At 32.5% G+C, this 24,898-nt stretch overlaps 2 pseudogenes; both read right to left on the bottom strand.

Moving 5' to 3' along the window:
- Window positions 1-7,235: 7,235 nt before the first annotated feature.
- On the bottom strand, window positions 7,236-8,209 carry LOC149547412 (homeobox-leucine zipper protein HAT14 pseudogene; annotated as a pseudogene).
- Window positions 8,210-9,140: 931 nt separating this feature from the next.
- On the bottom strand, window positions 9,141-10,129 carry LOC149547413 (cytosolic sulfotransferase 17 pseudogene; annotated as a pseudogene).
- Window positions 10,130-24,898: the final 14,769 nt, after the last annotated feature.

The following is a 24,898-nucleotide window of genomic DNA, read 5'->3' on the forward strand; positions in this document are numbered from 1 at the left end:
TTGCAATAAACAAATTTAAAGATAAGGGTAAAAAGACAACAGCTATGTCCAAAGGTTCAAAATTTTAGGTTTCTATGTCTATATTCCATGAACTACAAGATATTGCAGAAAAAAATATCAAAATCATATACCTAATGATTAGACAAGAAGTGCATGTGAAAATCCTTTCCATGAACTACAAGAATATTGCAGCAAAAAAATTTATTTACAAGTTATGTAAAAAGATTGGTGAAAAACTTGATGCCAGTCATTTTTTCCATGAGCTACAATGTGTGTTATCATAGAAAATAATGGGGTTCTATTGCTAAAGGAGAATCTACATTAGTAGTCAGATTTATGAGGTGGTACAGAAACTCCAACAAAGTCAAGATAGCACAGGTCATCTACTAGAAAGATCAGATCTAAAAGGAAAAGGGAATGAAACAAGAATTTAACAATGGGGTTCCATTGCTAAAGGAGAATATACATTAGTAATCAGATTTATGAGCTAGGACAGTGTTACTCGGTTATAAAATTGTTTCAAATTTTATAAGCCTCAGTAAATTTTTGAAACTTGCCTAGTTTTAAGCTTTAAATTGGCCATTTTATCTCTAAGTTTTTGTGAGTTTCTAAATCTTCATGTCTCTGGCTTGTTCCTAGCTCCGCCCAGCACTTGAAATTTTCAAAATTCGGCTTCCAAGCTCCAACTTATTGTAGGTTAATGTTGAGACCCAAAATATGTGTTTTCAAGTCTATCATTAACCATTAACTTCTCAAAAGGTTAATGATAACTTTCAAATCGCGCATTTTGGAATAGGTTAATTAACCTTTCCAAAAACATGTATTCATTAACCTCTTTGAGACAATTATTAACCTCTTTTGTTTAGCTGATTAAAGGCAAAAACTGGAAGTAAAAAAAAATCATCATGTTGAACATCAAATGGAGTTGGATGAGAAAGGCGGATTAATTATTGAGAAGGATCAACAAAAAAAAGTTGAAGAAAACACACCTGCACAGATAGTAATAATGTTACTCTTTACTCTGAATGTGAGTGGATCTGTCTGAGCATTATAATTACCGAAGCCTTCTCCCACCACATAGAAAAGATAACCATGAACATGCATTGGATGGATATCTTCCTGGGAAATATTCGTTCCCTGTAACACCACCTTGACAGCATCATTATAATTTAATACCTTCACCTTTGTGGCAGAAACAAGCGCCCAAAGACTTTGGGGCATGTCGCCAGTATAATCAAACACAAGAGATGGGTTTGAAGGGAAGTTGGTAGTAATGACATCATTAATGTTGAAGTAATAGGATTCAAATATGGAAATGTTTTGCCAGACAAAAGATACATTTATTCACACTTGCCATGATTCTTGTGTTATTAAGGGCACTACAGGTTACACGGGTTGGAAGCGAAGCAAACCGAAACCCATAGTTATGAAGAGCCTCTCATTTACACATTTTAGAAATTCCATCGAACAGGCTAGTGGAACCAAGCTATGCATTACCCGAGTAATGTTGTGATCGTTGCAGTATCTTTGTGTTGTGGAAGATTAGGAAGAAGTGGATTGCTGTCAAATTGGAAGCCATATTAAAACCATTCTCAACCTACAATTTTTCCTTGTAATTCATGTATTATAACCTTATGAAGCTGCATATTATAGAGGCCAATCATGTGCACCATGCTCTCTAAAGTAAAGATACCAAAGCGAATAAGCATGTGGGTTGTTACCAACTTCACGCCAACAGGGTAAAGACACTCTAAAGAAGAAAATAAGCTTGCATTTTAGCAAGCAGTCCCATGCTACCTTGCGCATCCAATTGCCAACCCAAATGCATGCTCTCTCCATCTAAAGGGTGGGTATGATGCTGAAGTTTGAATACATTCTGCCCTCCTTCCAAGTCTGCCAATAAGGGAGTTTAGAATAGCGTTTCAACCCAATTTATATTTAAGTACCAAGCTTTTAAACATGTATGTAATGAGTAATAGCCTGGCTGATGCACGCTAACTATTTGACAAATTGTCAACCACAAATATCTTCTGACGGAATGCAATGATTGCAAGATTATTCACAAAATGATTGGAGTGCAGAGGCAGTGGATTATTGTTTTAAGGAGTTACTGCAATCTGATACAATGCCAAATTCTTTCACTTTCCAAGCATTCTAAGAGCATCTACAAGTTTAGAGGCGGTTGAGTTAGGTAAACAGATACATGCTTGCATTGTGAAAAATAGGCTTGCCCCAGTGCATTTGCTATGACTATGCTTAGTTGGAGTGATATCGAGTATAGTGGAAAGTATGAATCTTTAGGAATCTCAATCATGTTAAAGAGATCATTAAATGGGGAATGGATTACCTTCTCAATACATTCAATTCATCTTCTGATGATATAAATCTCATCTATTGTTAGGTTGGAAAGGGGGATACCGCAGGTGGGATGAGCCATCCAAATGACCATTATTGCTGGGTGAGACCCGAAGATATTGACTATACATGTCCAGTAACTGCATGCTCTTCTGGTTCAGATTTGGCTACAGAGATGGCAACTACTTTGGTAGGAGCATCAATTGTTTTCAAGAATAACAAACACACTCAAAGAAGCTTGTGAAGAGTGCAAAGACTCTTTTCAAGTTCTCTAGAACCCAAAGAGGTCGATATAGTCTTGGTGGTAGTGATGCTACCATCTTCTACAATTCCTCTGGATACTATGATGAGTATGTCTGGGGGTGCATGACTATATTATGCTATTAGAAATTCTTTATACCTTCAGCTAGCCACACCACTTTGCACCAACATTAGGAAAAGAGAATTGGTCTACTATATCTGACCTTGGACACAATGCCTCATTCAACTATATTATGGTTCGTATATATCAAGTCAATGGTTTAGAGTCGACAAAGTATCAACAAGCGGATGTGATAATGGCTCATCAAAATCAGCTTCAAAAGGATTGAAAATTCTATAATCTATATCAATGGGAAGTCAAGATTGTAGCATCACTATCTAGATTACAGTTGGTGCATGAGCAATTAATGTTGTGAAGGATTGTTTCTTTGTCAATACTCAATATGTCCAACTTGATGATGATCACGAAGAAGAGTCTGCATCAAATAACTCAACAAGTCGATGATTCAACCTTCTGAAGACTTTTTCTAAGCCATACATTTTAATTAGTGATCTTTGTCATTTAAGGTTAATTGTGTAGAGGTTAATTAACCTCACCCAAATCACGTATTTGAGAGATAGTTATTAGCCCCATAAGGGTAGTTATTAACCTCTGTGTCTATATAAGGGCTCTTTTGGGGTTTGTAAAGGGACTTTTTTTGGTTTTAAAAATAAGGGAACACTATGTTGAATTTTGATTGAGGGATAAATTTTGGAAAGTATGTACACTTTTTATCTCTAAAATTGAAAAATCTCTATTGCTTTCTTGGTGCAAGGAAATGAAATGAGATGCGCTTTGGGTTTCTTATTTTAAAATCAAAATTGTTATATGTAGTAGTAGACATTCTCATGGTGCTATGCAAGTGTTTATGAATGATAATGAATGTACTTGGTAATATTGGTTGCCTTCAAGCGTAGTTTTTGATCACTGTTGTTATCAATCTTGTTTACTGAAGAAGGTTGTGAGGGCGTGTGGTGCATTCGTCCTAAACGAATTTCTTCTGATCTTTAAAATTTTAGATTCTTTATTTGAAAATCCTTTTCAAGATCCATATTATACGAGGGAGCTGCCCCTCTAAACATAGAGGAAGGCTGCATACCAAGGGCCTATCCAACTATTGTGAACGGTTTGCCACACACTCTATTGGGCAAATTCTATGGTGACAAATTTGTTTACCAACAGAAAAAAACTCGAACAAATTCAAAGATAGCACAAACCATCTACTAGAAAGATCAGTTCTTACAAGAAAAAGGAAAAAGGAATGAAACAAGAATTTAACTGCCTTCAATACACCAATTATTTTTGGGGGGAAGTTAATATCTATTTTAAGTCCGATGGGATGAATGGTTTTACTTTTCAAGTAGTCATTTTCAGGCAACAACTCAAAATTTTCACAATATTACAAGTGGCTTGTTTAGCGAAATAGGCTTTAAAGGAAACCTCAAACTATATGACATCTAGTAGATTAAACAAAATTTCAATATCTAGATAATTTCTAATTGTTTCCTTAGAATAAATGGTATGAAAGCCCTCAATATATACAACAGGGACGCATTTCCCGTATTGATGTTATTTCAGAGAATCATAATTTAAAAAAAAAAAAAAAAAGTAAAACTTGAAGCAATTGAAAAAAAATTTCAAAAAAAGAAAATAGGAGTGAGAATGATAAATGACATACCGAGAATCACCTCCATTGTATGAATTTGTGAGGAAAGAAGCACTCCATACATGTGTCATCAAGCCTCTACAACACACTTAAACTAGTGCTTATACCCCGGTAGGGTGCAAGAGTACAGCTGATAGGCATTGGGGCTAAAGTGTATAGCTGAATATTTCATCCATGCTGGTGTGATTGTGGTGGAGGTGAAAACTAACCATTTTTGACAAAATGTTTTATATGATTTGATACTAGGAAATAGGAGATTTGTAACAGACTGAACCCATTTTTTTAAGAAGACCTACCACCTATTAATATGATTTAAGATGGTCTGTTTTAGCCAAACCTACTCAAACAACATAATATCAAAACATAATGTGCCTGTACTAATGAGTATGATCAAGCTTCTGAACACCTTCAATGGTGATAACTATAGATACCAACATGGCTACGATGGGAATCCCAAATCCCCAAACCCATCCATTTAGGTCCTGAACATATACAGGCATAATTATTCCTAACAGTGCACCAGTGTTAATGCCAAAGGAGAACTAGTTGAAGGAGGAGTACTTTCCCTTTCTTTCCTCCTCATCTATCTCATCAAACTGATCTGCTCCAAAGGAGGAGACACAAGGCTTGATTACTCCTATTCCAAGTGCAACTATGTATACAACAATGTATAAAAACCCAATCCAAGACTTGAAAGCTAGCTCACACCCACTTTCAGTGCATTTCGGTGGCCTGAGAGAGTTTATTGATGCATTTAGGAGTAGAATAATCATCCCTTGTAAAATGGGTCAAAACTGAGATTAATTATTATTTGTTAATACTAATTATTATCATGTGTTAAGTTTGAATAGACTCGAATACAAGATCTCAAACAAGAGGCTCATTAGTTATCATTGAGATATAGACTCTTTCCTAGTTTCCATAGAAGCTTAATGTAAGAACTTAAGAGGATAATAATAATTGGGCAAGCTGAATTATTCCTTACCATAGCATAAATGCAAGAAAAGATAATAATTGTTTTAAAGCATCCCAAATATGCATCAGCAAGGAAGGCTCCAAGTAGTGTGAGCACAAAAGCAACACCTATCTAGTCTGTAACAAAATTAGCAGCTTATGGTATGCTCTCATGCATCTCTGTTATTAGATATGAGAACATGTTCATAGAAACTGAATAGTATGCAAGCCTTTTAGCCCCCTCATTTACTGCAAAGTATCACATCAATTCAACATCAGTATCATTTCATCTAATTTGACTAAAAACACATTTAGAGGATAGGGACACTAAAATTGTATAGATTGACAACACACATTCAAAGTAATTAAATCACAATTCAAAACTCAAAAAAATGAGAGACCATATAAAGATTATGTTGTTGAGGAAGTGCTAAACTGTTAATACACACAAAAATATTAAACTTACTTTCATTTGTTTAATGTTCTACATAAAGACAAGAGAAGAGTCTAATACACAACGGTAAATTACAAGCCTCTTATTTGAAAAATCTTGTGTCAAGTCTACTCAAACATAATGCTTAACACTTAACAAATGAATACATAATAATGATAAATGAAACCGTAAATGTTACTTGACACAAGTCTACTCAAACATAATGCTTAACACTTAAGAAATGAATAAATAATAATAATAAATGAAACTATAGATGTTACTTGAAACCAAGTAATGCTTTGATTACAAAATGTGCTAGTCTACTATATCTATAATGATAGGTGATGCCCTCCATTCCCGTGTTGTTTTCTTATCAGCTACATTCCCTTTCAAGTCATATGCTATATGTGGAACATAACAGATAATTTTGCCCTTCTCTCCATTTCCTGCAATAATTTCAACAAGGGGTCATAAATCATGATAAATTGAACTCCATAGAACTTCCATATCTGGTATTGATACTTTTGAGATTGATGGTTTTTTGAGGCATCCAATGTATAGCTTTTCCTTCATGTCATTTTTCTGCTGATAATTTCAAAACAAGAACTTAAGAAAACCATCATCAATTTATGTCCATAAGCCTACCCTGGATGCTTATATTTCAAACTCTAACAATTTGAGGGAAGTATTCTTCTTCCCCTATAACAAGGCTTAATAAAGCATGCTGGAGTTGAACAAAATCTCTTGTTGCATGGATGTATTTAAAGGGAAATGAAGATAATTTGAGAGAAATACTAGAGAACCTCAGAGAGAAGATGCCATAGACAAATACAAGCTTCCAAATAGTATATTTGGTAAGAATGTAAGAAATATATTCTTTTTTGGCTCATCTCTTTGGCATGCATGTGTTCCACATGTCCATGAAGCCAAGGATAACACTTAAAATGTATATTTAAATCTCAGAGTAAATCAGCTTGTGCCTTACATCTATTAAACTAAAGACACAAGTTTGTCAACTTTTAGTCTCATGTCTAATAACTATTGACATAAGCGTTGTATATCTTCTGGATTGTAACAATGTGCTTGAATTCTATATGTTGTCTCCATATTCTTAAACAAACATGCTAATGGTGGAAGTGCCTTCATATTCCTATAATCCATTTGACTTGGCTAATTATGATAATGAAATAATGTATATTTAAATCCATTGCAGGCTTTTCTGAATTTTACTGATGATCAGCTTGTATGATTTTATCTCCAGCCTTTTTAGAGGTGGGAAAAGAACTCCAGGTTTTTGCACACCCGTTTTTGGGATATTTTATACTTGATGACAAGGACATAATTAAATTTTCCCCAAAGAACACTCTGAATCTTTCTTAAATTGTTATAAAAGATTTTGATCTTATTAACAAAAGCTTACAGATTTTAAGCCTATATATTATAATCATAAGACAATAACATTTGTAAAATATATGAAAAATTTTTATTCCTTCAAATTATTCTGAAGGTAGTTGATGTGATTCCATTCATGTCTTATGGATGAGACTTTCCACTCTTTCGCAGGAGGAACGCATGGTGAGGGTTGCCGCTGGAAGTTGCCTGTACAATGGAGTTGAAACCTTCAGAGCTCGCAGCTCATGCACTTCCTTCTGCAGCCACCTGTTCTCTTCCGTCAGATTTTCGCAGCACCACTTCGGAAATTCGCAATCCATTTCTGTCTACTTCACGCCATTTGTAAGCAGTATGTTCTGGAACCAGACTTCAACCTGCCATGGACGAAGGTTGAGCTGCTTTGCCAGGGCATTTTTTTGCTTCTGCGCCATAAATTTATTTGAGCACTTATTTAAAGAGTTTGAGCAGGATTTGAGCAATTGCATCAAGATTTGAGCAGTTATTTATATTATTTTAACATTTTCTCCAAGGATTTGAGCACTTATTTAAAGGTTTTGAGAAATTACAGAAAGAATTTGAGCAGTTATTTAAAGGATTTGAACACTTGAAGGATTTGAACACAAATTTAAAGAATTTGAGCACTTATTCGAAAGGATTTGAGCAAGTATTTACCAGATTGAGTGTGTTGTGCATTTTAAAGCTTCCTTCTAGGAGAGCCGATTGATCCTTGGAAAGGCGGAGCTTCTTCCTGATATTATCTCCTTCCTCTTCATCACTACCTCTCCAGGATGCCCTGTCGCTCTCCCTTTTGTTTTTTCCAGGAGAAGACACGACGGCCTCATCATCATATTCGGGCGAGGACATCTGGAACATATCAATGCCCTGCCTCTCCCTCCTCCCTACACCACGCCATACAAAAAAATAAACTCAGAAAACCCTACAATTTCTCTAAATAACTAGATAATTTCACCAAATAACCAGAGGATTTCACTGAATAACCCTACATAAATGCAAGAGAAATGCAAAAACACACCAAAGGATGTCATCCAGGACCATAGCTATCCATGGAGGCTGGCCTCGTCTTCGCCCAGTAAGGAAGCTCAGCCATCGAAGAGGAAGAGGAGATATTTAATGGAGTTAAGCAGAATTCCAACATTTCTAATCTGAGATTTTTACCGAGCGGTGGTGGAGACAGCTGACCCCGCTTTCACCGGGTGTTGCAAAGCACACCTTGATCGTCCCTATCAACCAAAATCCCTAATTCCTCACACTCCATCTGTTTCTTTGTCAACACATATTCATGAGAGTTTTCTAGATTCTTTTGTCTGGCTTTTGAAAAACATCTCAACTAATTAAAACCACCATGGCTAAGCTCCAGATGTATCAAAGATCAAAAAACAGAAAGAAAAAAAGGTCAAATTTATTTTAAACAAATTCGTCATTTTTTCTTAAATGTCTGACTGTATTTAATTACAAAATATGCAGATTATCAAGAACAAATGCTAAAAATTTGGAAAAAATCTGTTGTGATGTCCCTTTTTTGAAATTTGATAAGCTACATCTTGTTTGGAGCTAAAATGGGTGAAGAGAGGGTTTCAGACATACATGTTTGTGATTGTTGAAGGCAAGTATTAAATTTTTTTTTATCTCTTTAAGCATTTTGGCATACTGCATCTTTGTTCAGTGTATGGTAACTAATGAGTTTCCCCTGCAACTATATTTTGCAAGACTTATTTATGATACTTCTAGAGAGGAAAATTAATTACGAATAAGATGAGAAATAATGAAAGAAAAGGACAATATAAAATTGGTCTTTCTTGTATTAAGATCTTGAAATAAAACTGGATACATGGCAAAAGAAAAGTGAACAACCACATAAATATGTAAAACTCTCACTTGTAAAGACAATGGATCAGGCTCTTGGTTTCCTTTGGAGGAATACATAGATCAATCTTTGTCAAAGATTGAAAACACAACTAGAGGGAACATTTTAATCAATTCTAATATACCTTATTTGCACACAATTTGTTGATCAGACGTCAGAGCTCATACTTGAGGAACAGACCTGCTTCTTGGAACTTATTCTCCATTGCCAAATCCATGCGCCTGTTCATTTCTGGAGTGAAATGATTCTTCCAGTCACCCACTTCACCTTTGCGAAAATAATCTCGATTACTAATGTGACCAGTTTTGTAATTTTGTTTGCCATTTGTGTTAATGTCTAGAGTGGAAAGAGATTGAAAGCTGCAGAGACTATCTATGCAACAAATGTCTTCCACTTTCAAACAAGACTGCCCAAGGAAATCAGATATCTTTTTGACATGGGACAGAGAGTCCGCCTTCATATCTTCATAAGTCAAAAACAAGATGTTGCTCTGATTTCTACTGGCGTTCCAAAAGCCCAAGACATGATCCACAAAAGGACCATAGAAAGAGACGCCATTACAGAATGAATCGAAGAATACCTCCTTGGAGACTGGAGATGTAGGTTCGCCATTCAAGACGGCTTGTATTGCAGGCAAATACTTCCAGTGGGAAACGAAAGTGTCCTTTGGATTTCGAGCGATATAAATGATTCGGCAGCCCAAAGACATGATTTGAGGTGGGAGAGCAGAGTAAGGAAGATGGCTGCCGAGCATCCGTGGGGATGGCATTTCTGAAAGCACACTGGGGGCGTTTGGCGTTGCTCGTGGATTGTAGAATTTTTCTATGTTGGGAATCAACTCGTGGGCATTCTTTCCCTTCAAAGCGATCCCCTTGTTTTCGCTCATAACGCTGGCAACGATAGATTTGACCCAAGTGGTTCCTGTCTTCATTCCAGAGCACACAAACACATCGTCCTCTCGTGCTTTGAACTCTGACTGTAGTCTCATAATTGCTTCCACAACTGAGGAGTCATAGAAGAAACCATCACGTTCAGAAAACTCAACTCCGTAAGGACTTGTTGAATCTCTTCCTTCGCCAAATACTGCAGACATATTCCAACAATGGGTGCCTAAAGAAAACAGACAATTCTTACAAAGTAAAGTTTACCAAGATAACTGAGAGAATGGAGTGAATCAGTTATTTAATCATTAATTATCAATTTTTGGTTGAAGTATAGGAATGGAGAAGAGGCATGCTAATCTACAAAATGAACTAAAGACAAAACAAAGTCAAAATTCAGGAAAAGAGGATAGGCTTGTCCAATGGAAAATAGGAATGCAATATTGGGAATAGAAATGGGTATTGCAGTGTTTTTTTAGAATGGGTATGAGTTCATTTTAGAGGCAAAATGGAAATATGTATTCTATTCCCTATTCCAATTGAAAAATCAAACATAAAATGAAAAAAAGTATTCAAAATTTTCTATTCTTATTCCAGCAATCAGATGGAGAAGAGAAACCTAAAATAAAAAAAAATATTCCAAATTTACTATTCCTTTTCCTTCAACCAAACCGAGAACAGTGGACGACGTTTTCAATTTAAAAGAATTTTTTGGTTCCTGCCATTGCTTTACCTTAAACAGTGATTAAACATATTTGCAACAACCAATAACATTGTTTAATCTTTCTTTTACTAAACTATTATATAATCTTTATTACCAAAGGATGATCGAACTTTAACATTCACCTCAAATATGTGATCGTTGGAAGATCCCCGTTGGCCAAAGCGAAGGCAGTACAGACTTTCAGTTCTTTTATGCATAATACGAGGTATAAGAAGGCGGGATAACAGAGGTATAATTTTGCAGATTGTCAGTGAGGTGCAGTACATGCAGACGCATTCTGGTTGACAGGTTGCTTGTATCTGATCGAAAAATAGAAAAGCGGGTGCTTTATGCAGTTGTGCCATATGGATGAATTTGCGCAGACATGTTGGCAAAATAAGATTGTTTTCAATATGTGGTGCAAAGTTAATATTTATGTTCTCCACAAATTTTAAAACTTGATGAATAGTTCCAAAAGATATATCAGAATATGTAAGGCCCCGTTTGGTTGGGGAAGATGAATTTTTGACATAACCAGGTTATCTTATAACCATGTTTTCGAAAACCTGGTTTTGTGGTTTGGAAAGCCAATGGTCCGTTTGGTTGACACGGAAGATGAATATATTGTGGACCCCACAATATTATTAAAAAAACTATCATAAAATTCAAAACCTGGTTTTAATTTCGAATTCCACCTTTTTACTGGAAGAAACTTCTTCCAATTTTTGATCAAAATTGGAAGATGAAATTGGAAACCAGGTTATAATTTTAACCAACCAAACAACAAAGTTTTTTTGCAAAACCTGGTTTTGCCCCTGATAACCCGGTTTTGGCCCTCATCTTCCAGCAACCAAACGGAGCCTAAAGGAAGAAGCTTTTGTCCAATTTTTATTAGTTTCATTTAAATCAATTGATTTGCAGGTATTTGAAATCCCTGATCATGGCCGAATCTAAGCCACATCAAGCTATCGACTGATTACATTGAAATTAGAAGCGTCTGTCGATGTGATGGATGGGCTGATGAATGCTACACTGAAGATCCCTATTCTGCAAGGTGTTTTGGAAATGGACATGTCAAAGTGAAAATAGTAGCTTGTCCTTCCTCTGCAGAAACTTCAAGCATGTCAATTAGTAAATACCCTTTCTAGAATCCTAATCGCTAGTTGCATAAGGTATTCTACATCGATAAATCGTATGAGGAAAGCTCACGTATATTAGATTGAGTCCAACATGCCATCATTTAAGGTAAGGATCATATTTGATTGTCATGAGGAGAAGCATTGCTTATAAATATTAGCTATTGTTAACAATACAATTGAGCTATGAGTCTTTGTATGTTGAATCCTTCCTCAAAATAATTTTCCCATATAAATTTTGTGTTATCAATTTGTTTGTTTGAAATGAATATGTATGTGCTTAATTAATGTGAAACAGTATATCATGCATATTGTGTGACCGTGAACCAAACATTTGGATTGAAAATATAAATGGAAATGCTTCTTTTGAAAAATGAGTATATTCACATTAGGTAAGGTTCTACATGGATTCAAGATTGTCTTCCAGCATTTTCTTGCTACAAAGTCAATACAAAGTGAATTGCAGATGATCTTAATTATATATATTTGTTAAACTTATTTTCCTCTACTAGTCTTCCACGCCGCTAGTACCAGCTGCCAACCTTCCCTTTATCAATTATGAAAATAGAGATCAGTCTACAAGCTTATAGGTCAGCCACGTCTAATCTCAAAGATTCACAGGTTCTGAGAACAAGACTTAAGTTGTGGAGGTCGTTCTTAGTGTAGACCATTAGTGGTGAGCCTTCTTAGACAAGAAACATTGCTGCCAAATACTTTTAATTTTAATTCAATTTAGTTACATTGAAACTACAAAACATGTCCTCCTATAAACTGCAGTGTGTCGGATAAACTTTTTAACATGATCGGTAGCGATGGCGAGACACGCACCACACCCACCGATACCACGGAGACGGGGGACTAGAACCCGTGACCAACCCCCTACCCTGCAACAATTGAAACTACAAAATGTTGATTTAAAAGACTTTTAGAGTTGTTTTCGTTCAAAACAAGTAATGATTTGAATACAAATCTATATTTTAGATATTTTCCCATCTTGTGTTCTTCTAACTGGTGAAATAGTGCAGCTCAAATAACATACATTCAAATGCAAGGTACTCACATACAACTCCAAACAGTATGCGTAACTATTTCCATTTCTCATTTTTTATAACTGTCCTGCCAGCTTTGGCAGGGACTATGCTGCTCTGCAGCCCTTGTTTAATAATATCCTTCGTGGACGCAAGTTTTCTGGGACATTTTTTTAATAATATCCCTCGTGGGCATGTCTCTCATTTTTAGGTATGATTTCTCAGCTGCTTGTCCAACGCATTTATCACGTTATTTTAACAGTATAATATTAGATACATTATTTTTCTTCGGTTCACATGTCAATGTTCTGTGACGCACCATTGTAGGATCTCCATTGTACATTTTGTCTACTTGTAATCTCCAAGGTCATCATTGAAGGCACAACGTGAAAGCCAATAGCATCAACAGCTATATTTCTTCTATAGAATAAATTATTATTATATTTATAAGATAAAATTAAAATTTTATTATTTATTAGTCTCTATCTATTTATAGGCATATTAATTAATCCTTAGACTACTTGTCAATCTCATTTTCTCACCTACTCACATAAATTGTATTTTTGTTTTTTTCCAATTGTATTTATTTTGGAATTTCTAGTCAATGATAATAATATAATATTAATCTACTCATATTAATTGTATTTATTTTAAAGTTTGTAGTGAATGACAATGAAATGCTTATTGACAATGAAATGCTTATAATATAATATTAATTCATATTTTAAAAGTATTTTAAGATTATTAGATGCCCAAAAATGGATGGTCTAAAATTTTATTTCAAATGGAAACATATATAATAATATAGCAATTTAGCAATTTATTAATGATATAAGTTAATTTTCAAAACATTCTAAAGTTAGAAAAATTACCAATACCATCAAAGTTATCATTTGGACGAATTTTTCTTAATAGAGAAAAAAATTAAAAATTAAAAATTATCATTAAATAAGAAAGAAAATATTTCACAAGTATCAAGATATAAATTTTAAGAACCTTTTCTTGAATTATTAATTTAGGCGTTTTGAACAATTTCATTAAAAATAAAACATGTAAGGTGTGATGTTTAAATAAGGGTATGTTTTAACCTTGCTTCACAAATTTTCTTTTCAAATAGTATTATGTTAAATATATGATGTTTAAATAAGGGTATGTTTTAACCTTGCTTCACAAATTTTCTTTTCAAATAGTATTATGTTAAATATATGATGTTGCATATGATGTTATAAATAATATTGATATATAATTTTAGTTGTTCACATCTCATTCCAATTTCATCAATTCTAAAATTTTATATCAATATTATCAATAAGAGTCGTCATATATTTAGGAAGGAGCCTACCTCACAACGGTAAATTGTGAGCTTCTTATCTAATAAGTCTGGATTATAGTTAATAAATTATGAGATATAATTTAAAATATATAAATAAAATAGCAAATAATCTTGTTATTCTTTTGTATTTACAATTAGTAAGATACCATGAAAGTAATTTTTATTATAAAAGATTATCTAGAATGTACTAAAAAGAGTTATATATGTCTAACAAGTCATATAAATGTAGAAATTTCATTCTAGTATGATCTGATAATTTCCCATAGAAGACAAAAATATCACTTTGATTTGATTAATTTATTGAATATAAATTATAATTTTAAGTGTATGTAATTAAATGGATTGAATTTAATTCACCTGAAATGTTCTCTTAATAAATATAAATATAAATAATTCAATATTTTATTAGGTAATGGGCTAAAGCCTAGGTTAATTATGAATTATTATTACTTGTTAAAATTAGTTATTATTATGTGTTAAACTTGAGTAGACTTGAACCTACAATTCTCTCATAATTGGTGAAATCATAATAAATCAAAATTTTCTATCCTTAATTGCATATCATGTATTTATAACATGGATATTAAGAAAGTTATTAAATCATCCTCTAATTATCCAAGTTTGGCATTCATAATGAATGTTTTGTTAGCATGAATGCTGATGATATTCCTATGGGGGAGTATCCTAGCATTTCATGAGTACTTGAGAGATTATTACAATGGTTACATATTGCCTTCATGACTTTGTTTGTCATTGATATCAACATACTAGCAAAAAAATATAGAGATCGTACGATTTGAGGATTGAAGATGAGATCAAGTGAAGTTGATGACATGTTCTATAGAGTGTTTTGATGCTATGGCTAAGAGCACATGCAAAAATTCGAAGACTAGTAACAATTATTTGAGATTTATAGAATATAGTATACATATAGAATTCTTGAGAAGTGGTTTCTTGTAGTCGGGTTATATCTCCTAACAGGGATAAAATTTGGCTATCCAAATTTGAAGAGAGGTAGAAGAAATCCTTATGATGATGTTAGTAAGCACACAAAATTCAAGGTTGCAGCTATGAAAGATTTGTAAAGACTATGAGCTGACAATGTTATATAATTATGAAAACATATATTGTAGCATGTATTAATTTATCTTAATGAATTCCTATTGTAATTGTAAATTGAGAAAGCCTCAAGGACAACTCAATAAATTAATTTGAAGACTTGATATAAAGGAAAGTTATTTTCCTTGTGATTGATGAAGAAATAGTTCACATGTGTTGTGTTGAAGTAAGAAAGAAAATTGTATGTGCAAATTATATGCAAGTAAACTAAGGGATTATTGTGATGCAAGTTTTTGGATCTTGTATTCTGATCTAAGAAGTATTTGGTGTAGCAGAGGCACAATGAATGAGTGCAATGATTACATTTTACAGAGAGTGCTAGTGGATAGTTGATCATTTGCTATTGTTCTGAAAGGAATAATATAGAGGCCAATTGGATAGTGATTTTTGAAGTGCCTACCCCTAGTTTACTTTTCATATTATATTGTCAAATTCTTTTAGGCCATCTTTATGGTTATATTTTATTATTTAATGGTACTCGATTATTTAATGTGCTCATGTTTATCCTTTTGATGATGATGCTTCATATGTTGATATAGTATAATTTTAGCTATTTCATGATGATACTTAGATGGATGATTTATATATGGTTTTCTATGGTTGCTTACCCCATACTTGCATGTGTATGGTGTACATATATTTTTTACTTTATATTTGACTTTTCTGATGTGGTTGAGGAAAGGAGTCATAGTCACGTGCTAGTCAAGATCTACATGATGCGCCACTCGCCTCCATTGCCTATTTAGTTTAAATTTATATCTATGTATACATGCTAAGATTTTATGTAGATTTCAAGTACCAGGCATCAACTTCCTTGAATTTCTAGGATGAGCGTGCCCTATCATAATATCTCAATGATAGAAAGGCGAGATAGTTTTTGAGTCCAAATCATAACCCTAAGCCAATTTTCCTAGAAAATAGGACAAGTGTCCGAGTTATTGACCCTTCTGAATTCATCAAATTCATCAAAGTGATGTGAATTTGAGATTTTGACCCTTGAGTTTGAATTTGTACTTTGTCTTTAACATAAGTTTTCTAATTTAGATTTGTGGGCCCATTGTGATTTTTGGTTATAATTAAATCAAATAAAAATATTATTAATGATTTAATTTAACAAAAAAATAATATTGAAAAATCAATTTTCAATTATATTTGACTAATTAAGAAATTAATTAAATAGAAATTTTGAATTTAAACTTTAAAATGAGTTTTCTTATTTAGATTTGTGGGCCTGTTGTGATTTTCAATTATAATTAAATCAAATAAAAATATTATTAATGATTTAATTTAACGAAAATTTTATATTGAAAAATCAATTTTCAATTATGTTTGAATAATTAAGAAATTAATTAAATAGAAAATTTGAATTTAAAGGATTTAATTAATGTTCCAAATTCGGCATACTAATATTTATTTAAATTAATAATAATTAATTTAGGAGTTTCATTTTAATTAATGAACTCTAAATATTATTATTATTTAAATTAATAAATATAATATTAAATATGTCTTGTGATTGAATAAAAGAGAGAAAATAAATTAAATAAAGTTTATTTTAATCAAACTGTAAAAAGTTTACATATAAAATTAAAATCAGTTAAAAATTTTAAAAAAAGAAAAGGGTTTGTGTGTTTGTAAAGACTCGGTGATTCAAACTCATTGATCCATGTTTGACTCAAAATCACTACTCATGAAACATGGGACTCAAAATCACATAGTTAAATCTTGATAGGATGATCACAATTTGGCTTGCTCCTACTTAGCAATTGATGAGCTTAAGGGGCTTCCTAATGAATGGTTCATAAGGCACAATACTTTGTGAAGGTTTTGCAAATGGGGTTGCAAGCTTCGAGTTTAACCATGGAGGAAAATTTGTAGTTAAGCATGCTCAGGCTAGAGTAATACTGGGATGGGTGACCTCATGGGAAGTCTCGAGGCTTCACCCCTGCGGACATCAACTAAATCCAATGAGTGCTAAGTGTTCCATTTATTCTCAAGAGAGATAGATTCATGTTGAATCACTACTCACAAAACATGGGTCAATGAGTTTGACTCAAAATCACACAGTTAAATCCTTATAGGAATTTCACAATTTGACTTGTTGCAGAAATTCTCTCCTACTTTTCATATTATATTGCTGAATTCTTTTAGGCCATATTTATTATTACTATTTAAATCAATAAATATAATATTAAATATGTCTTGTGACTGAATAAAAGAGATAGAAAATAAATTAAAAATTAAAAAAGAAAAAGGGTTTGCATGTTTGTAAAATCAAAACCCTAAAGGAGAATGCTCTTTATTAAAAAATTAGAGCTCATTTCTCCACACATAGGTTTGGAGGAGCCAATATCTGGAAAGGGTTTCGAGAGACAAGAATTCTCCCAACTTCCAAATGTTGGTCTAGTTAGCATCATATCAAGGTAGGAACTTTGTAGAAATTTCTACGATAGATTGCATTGAATTTCCTCTCTGTCTCCTTCGTGTTTAATGGTAGATCTTGTTTTCAAAGATAGGTTCTGGTTGAAACCCTTGTAATTTGAGAAATCTTGTTATTCATTATTGAATTAACTGTAAGAGAAATCAATTGAAATTCTTATTGGAAAATTGGAATGTTTCAGAAAAATTAAGATCAAGATAGGGTTGAAAAAGAAAACTAGATTTAATTATTTAATTTGACTTTTTCAATTTCTTTGCCTTATCGGATCTAAATTTGAAATTTATATTAAAAATAAAACTTATTAATTACCATAGTAATAAACTATTACTATGGTAATAACACCTAAAAAATGCAATTGAGAATTTTGTTTGTTTAAAACAATTTTTTTAATAAAAAAATGAGAGGCGGGCCATTAACCCCACACCCCCTCCTTCCTCCATTTTTTTTTCAATGACCTTTTTTAATAAGTTCTGCATACGATATACATTCTATCGTAGTAGTAGGTACTGTTGATCCAATACCCTACTGCTATGACAACAAGGCTGCCACAACAACATTAGTAGCCTACGAGCTTTAAAATATTAGTGTAGGAAGATTTTAAATTTAGTTTTTTTAATTTTATATTTTAAATTATTAAATATTAATTTTATTAATAAAAGGCCAAAACCATGTACATTTTTATTATAAGATAAAGAATACAATAGTATGCCTTCATTCAAACAGGCACTAGTAGGAAAGAATAGAGAAGAAAGCCTCCATTCTCGCCTAGGATTTTCATCCTATACACTTTTAAATAATTAAAAGGGGCATACCCTAGTATAAATTAATTTAAATACAACATTTTGTATCATATAGTAACTTGTTGGATTCTTCAAGATACCTATTTCATCATTTACTAAATGTAACTATGTTTTCTTGATTTGAAGTATTTAGTTATTATATCAAGAATTTTTAGTTGATTTGGTTCTTTCTTTATAATTGTTTCATGTGTTGTCCCTTATCAATTTTTGTCTTAAGATTTTCATCAGTTATTTGGATGATATTATGACTTTTTGTCCAATAAACGTAGTCTATGGTGTACAAGATTGAGTATGGAAGATTTTCTTCATTTTCCACTATAGTGTTTTATGTGATGTAATGGGATTCTCATCTAGATTCCCTTCTATTTGACCTCATAATGTGCTAGTTTTAAGTTTAGCAAGAATGTTAGGATGATGTTTGGTGTTTCTTAAGTTTATAGGTAAGGTGCTAGTAAGATTTGGTGAATTTCATGTTTCTCCTTAAAAAGTGATATCCATTACTAGTGATATATGTTTTATAGAATTTTTTAGTACTTAATTATAAAATTGTGGATACTTTATAAGTTTTACAAAATTTATGATTTAGAAGGGATTCAAGAGCCAAGTTAGATTTATTAGAATTTGAATTAAGCTTGGTTAGGGACCCCTTATTAAAGTTTCTACCCCATCTGCCCCAAGGTTTGCTAGTTTTTCAACTTCTTTGTTGCTTTCTTTGTAAATGTGTTGTATTCTTACATCTTCAAACTTGTCTATTAGATTGAAGATAGGTTCTAGAATTGAATTTATCCTCCAATTTGGAGTTTCTCATTTTCTTAGTGCATTCAAGATAATCTTTGAATCTCCTTCAATTATTAAGTTCTTGATTTGTAGCTCTAGACTTAGTTTTAGCCCTTTCTTCTAGCTTTGCCAAGTTGTTCGATAAGATACCTAGTGGTTTTTCTCATTTGATTATCCATTCTCAAGTGTCCTTTGCAATAGTACAACTTAGTCTAGCTTTACCTAGATTTCCTCTTCAAGCTCCATCAAAGTTAATGTTCATCCAATTTATTTATTTATTTATTTTCTTTTGGGGGGGTGGGGAATCCATTTACAATCTTTTCATGCTAGTTAGTTTTTCTTCTTATAGGTTAGTGGTGGATTTATGAGGTTAGTCCAATTGTTTTTCATCTCTGTGTCTTAGTATATAAATGAACCTTCTTCTTTCTAGACTTTCTTAAGATTACTATTTATAGCTTCTATTATGTTGGCTTCAACTTTATTAAGGAACAAGGGTAATTATAATGACATTTTAAAATAGTCTTCTATATCTTTCCTTCCATATTTCCCATAGTAGGATGGAGGGTGATACATAACAAATTTTATTATAAACATTTTTTTTTTCTCTTGGCGGCCAACTTAATAGGTTATTAGCTAGAGTGGCAGGAAAGGGGATTGCCAATTAAGTTTTTGTATTAGCGATTCCCAACATTTTTTGATGTATAGACACTAATATAAGATGTGTTCAGTTGTTTCAAAATTGTTTAAAATGGGTTTAATAGGAGATAATATTTCATAAGTGATAATATTTAATTAAATGGGTTTAAAATGAATTAAAAAGAGTTATTGATTTAGCTTGCCTATGCCTCGAGTGCTAGTACAAGCTAGGGTGGGAGTAGAGAGGATGCTTGGTTGCGACCTTGCTTTATTAGTATACCTTATTTGTACAAAAGGATATTGATGCCACAAAGAGTCACTAGGGGGAGCACAGTCGAGAAAGGCTACCAGGTTAACCTTAGAGATGGCTCATGTGATGACACTTACCCACTTACATAGAAAATTTCTTACATGTATTTTTTTCTTCTGGGATTAGCTATTACTTCTGTCTTGGTGCCTTTAAGATAGATTGCTATCAAGATTTTCTTGACCTAGATGATAGTTATGATTGTTGGATTTGTTATCCATTTGGAACTTGAGATTATCTCCATAGTATGGTGCGAGTGGAAAATTTAGGTTCCACAAGGTCAGGTGGTACTGTTTCTTATACCATTGAGATCTAATAGCTTGATGTCTTTGTTGGATGTACTTGTACAATTGTTCCTTTAATTATGATCTTGTGTTTATGTTCGATGGTCATTTTCTAGTGTAGTATACTTGATTATCTATAGATCTTATGAGATATTGTATTAATTCATGATGTATATTCATTGACCTTTTCATACCCTATGACTTCTACAGAGGATGATTATGCATTATGGTTATGCCATATGGCATCTTATGTAATTATATATTATTTCATTTGATTTGTACTTATGGTTATTCTGTGATGTGGATTTTGCTATGTATCATATTTAGTATTAATAAAACTTATGTATGTGATTCAACGTCATGGAACCCTTAAGAGATGTAACCTAGTTATGAACTATTTGTGTTTATGTGAGTTATTACTTCTACTATGTTACTCTTATTGTTTTCATCTTTAAAAAACTATTTGGAAAAATTAGTGACATATTAGGTTAATTTCTTTTGGGTTTCTTGGTAGGGTGTTACATCAAGTATCAGAGACTAAGTTTCTACATTGGGAGCTCTGGGTTTATTGGAATTCCATTAGATGAAAACTAGTTAAGTTGAAATGAAACTTAAATAACTATATGTATCTTTTACAACTTGAGCACTTGATTTTCAAACTCAAACACCTAAACCTTGAAATAGGCAAAATTGGAATACATCTTAAATTATTTTCAAAACATGTTCTTATGTTTATGCTTTATAGTAGTATGCCCTTGTTGATATTATTGCCATTTCATTGTTCATTCTTGGATATTGTTGTAGGATGGTATCTAGGACAAGATCGATAGTGAGAGGCTATAGATCAGGCCATAGTAGAGGTCATGGGTGAGACTAGGATATTAGTTTGCATGAGTCTAGTCATGAGAGTCTTGTTCAAGAAGATAACAAGGAGGGACACCATGAGGAACATCAGGCTGATTCAAAGGAGGTTGATTTGAGATAGGTGATGAGAACTATTATAGAGTGCCTACCTTTTCCAAGGGGTGTTGATCAGAAGGAATCAAATCATGTTGGGATGAGAAAAGTTGAAGATCCAAGAGTCCTCAGGGAGACCTCTACAATGATCATTAGAGGTTACCCAAGGCCACTTAAATAAGGGACCTATAGAGGTTCAAGATCAAGGTAGCTGGACCAAGATGGTGTACAAAAGGGGGTATAAGTTGACATCTTTTTCAGAAATTAGGTAAACTTGAACTTTTGCAAGACATTAGAGGGTCATCCACTAAACATGAAAAGATGTGTAAAACATATAAATTTTAGTACTCTAAATCTACTTTCTAAACTACTATATTTTTAACAAAATGGATAAGATTAGGTGGGTCAAACCTTGTGCACATGAAAAATAGTGCCTAGTTTTTTACAAAACATAACATAGCTATTTTCATGTGCAACACAAAAGACATAGTTATATTTTTTATTTTGCATACCCCTTCGGTAGGATGATAGTCATGAGTCATATCTAGAAGTTGTGAATTTTATTGTAATTTTATGATGATATTTGTTTTGTTATGAATTATTAAATACTCTACATCCTTAAATTTTGGTACTTTTTCATGTGTTGAGAATAATTTGCATCAAAATAATTGAAAATGTTTTTTTTTTAAAAATGTGTAAATAATCAAATGTAGAATAGAACTATGTAATTTATTTTGAATTTGGTTAAGTATATCAAAAGTTATTAAAAAAATGGTAGACATATGTCTATGAGGAATGCCAAGGCATTGTTAAAAGTAATTAAAGTTTACAATGTTAATGTTGTCCAAAAAAAGAAAAAAAAATTGGTTAGAAAGATAAGAAGACATGTAAGATTATGGTGGTGATTTTAGAGACACCCACTTAACCATTAGCGTACCTAATGAAGAAAAAGATGAAAATTCATTTTAGAAGGTGAAAAAATATCTAAAGAAAATAAAATGGAGGGAAAATAGTCTCACAAGCCTTTGGGTCATTTCCCTAGGCTATCACCAAGCTCTAACCCAATTGGGTTTATTGGATTCAAATAACCTAATTGGGTTATGAAAATAAAAAATGTATTTAGAACCTGATCAGGTTTTGTATTGTACTACTACACAAGAACTCTCTCTCTCTCTCTCTCTCTCTCTCTCTCTCTCTCTCTCTCTCTCTCTCTCTCTCTCTCTCTCTCCCCATCACATCCCCCCCTCTCTCTCTCTCACATTCCCTCTCCCTCTTCGCATCCTCTTCTCTTTCTTTATCCTATGCCCACCCTCTCTCTAATTCTCTCCATCACTTCCTCCCTCTTTCAATCTACCTTTGTGTAGTAATAATACATAACTCGATCAAGTTATACAAAACCTGATTTGGTTATTAGTTCATATGGATAATGCAATCATAATTCAATAACTTGATCAAGTTATTGAAAATTTTAAATAAAACAACATGTCAAAAGTTATTATGTTATTTTAGTTCAGTCCACTAGATTCTACTATTGTTTCACATGTATTTCTATACCAAGTATGCAATTGTAAGGTTTTTTGTGCTTGGAAATGCTAGATTTTATATTTTTCATGTGCCAACATATTATTTTATGTTAGTATCTTGTGATTGAGCATAAAATAATCATGCAAATTTTTTTAGTTTTGTATTTTATTATTTATTTTATTCATGTTATTGTTTGTAGGGTAATTTGCATCGATAATCATGGGAAAGAAATAAAGAAGATTGATTGAAAAACAAGAGGTAGCAAAGGAAAAAACAAGGGAGCGTATGAGGAGATTACATGAAGGTACATCATAAAATGCCTTCAATGTAAGTGATGAAAATATACCTATTGATATTGATGTCATAAACACACCTAATTTGACAAACAAATTTTTTTAACATACCCCAATTGAAATGATTAAATGAAAAATGCACTTATGTCACTAATTCCCTTAATGCGATATCTCAAGTTGAAATGATGAATGTACATGATGTAAGTAATGAAAATATAGAGCATGCACATACATCAACATCTCCTAGAATAATTTGTAGAAAACTAAAGATTTTAATTAACATTAATGAAAATATTTTTAAGCTAATGCATGATAAAATGTTAGAAAGAAATTGTAGGGAGTTGTTCAAAAGATTTGGAATAACTATTTTGAAAATCTAAATCAAAGTGGAAGATGCCAACTTGTTGTAAAAATGGTTAACAATCTGAAATTTAAAGAGACAATGAGAATTTTGGGGTTAAGAATATCTGAAAGAAGTAGTGAAAGAAGCGTTGTTAGAAATCTCTTTGATGCATACCAATCCAGTGGTTCAAAGAACGTACTAAAGATGCTAATACAAGTCAATGATTCCTCACATCAACAATAATGAGAAAGGGAAAGGGAATGGAAAAAAATCGTATGATAAGAAAAACAAGTAAATCATTAAGGATAAGTAGAACAACATTAGTCAAAGCCTTAGTGAGGAGAGAGAAAAATGAGAATTCTAATGAGACTTCTTTTTGGTCATTCCAAGGTAGACTCCCATGTAAGTATAAAGTTATTGTTGATGCACTAATAACATTGATATAAAACTTTTGGCATAACAACATAAGGGCTTCACCAAACCAAAAATATGTTATCAAAAGACAATTTGGAAAAACAAATAGTGAGCCATGTATGCAATTTTTTTTTTGATATGACTCAAATATAAATTTATGAAATGTTTCTTCAAATATTTCATCAAATTAAAATCAGCCAAAGCTTTTTTGAGATGACAAAACAATTCTATGTTAATATAAATCATACATGCACTAGATGTTGTTGCAGGGTTCATATTGAGTTTTCTATGCATTATGATGTTTATCATTATACATGTTGTACTTTGCATACTAACAAAATATTGCAGGAATATGCTCTACAATTACCTCCTAAGTCACTGAGACAATTTATTGCAAGTGTACTATGTAAATAAGATTATGGGTGCATTTTTTATAAGACCATGCATTTGAAAGTTTTTGCCCTCAATGTGGTGGTTTTCAAAAGTTGCATAGATGCATACATCTAGATAACACACATGAATTTGGTAAAACGCTAGTTTCTCTTGGAAAGTACAATCTAGTTATTTATGGTGTTAAAGATGGAAAAGAATTAAAGAGGTGAAAATTAGTAAAAAGTGATGTATGTGTATCTGATTTTATGAAATTGTTTAAAGAGAAAATAGTTTATGACTACATAGGTCATACACATAGAACTAGATTGTTAGATGAGCAATTCAAGTTGTGTAAAGACACTTTTCCCTTGGGTACAATTATGTCAATTGTTGACTTTGCTGAAAAATATACACTAAAACCTCAAAATAAAGTGCAACCAATGTATTACAATGCTATACAAGGATATAGTTTTAGTGTATAGCATATACGCTATACAAAGTCATATATACACTATGCAATTATTGCATATGACAATAATGATGAAGGAACATATTACTTTCTATG

This window comes from Cupressus sempervirens, chromosome 7, assembly GCF_028749045.1.
Source record: "Cupressus sempervirens isolate cs-2001-9-10 chromosome 7, ASM2874904v1, whole genome shotgun sequence".
NCBI classification, from domain to species: domain Eukaryota; kingdom Viridiplantae; phylum Streptophyta; class Pinopsida; order Cupressales; family Cupressaceae; genus Cupressus; species Cupressus sempervirens.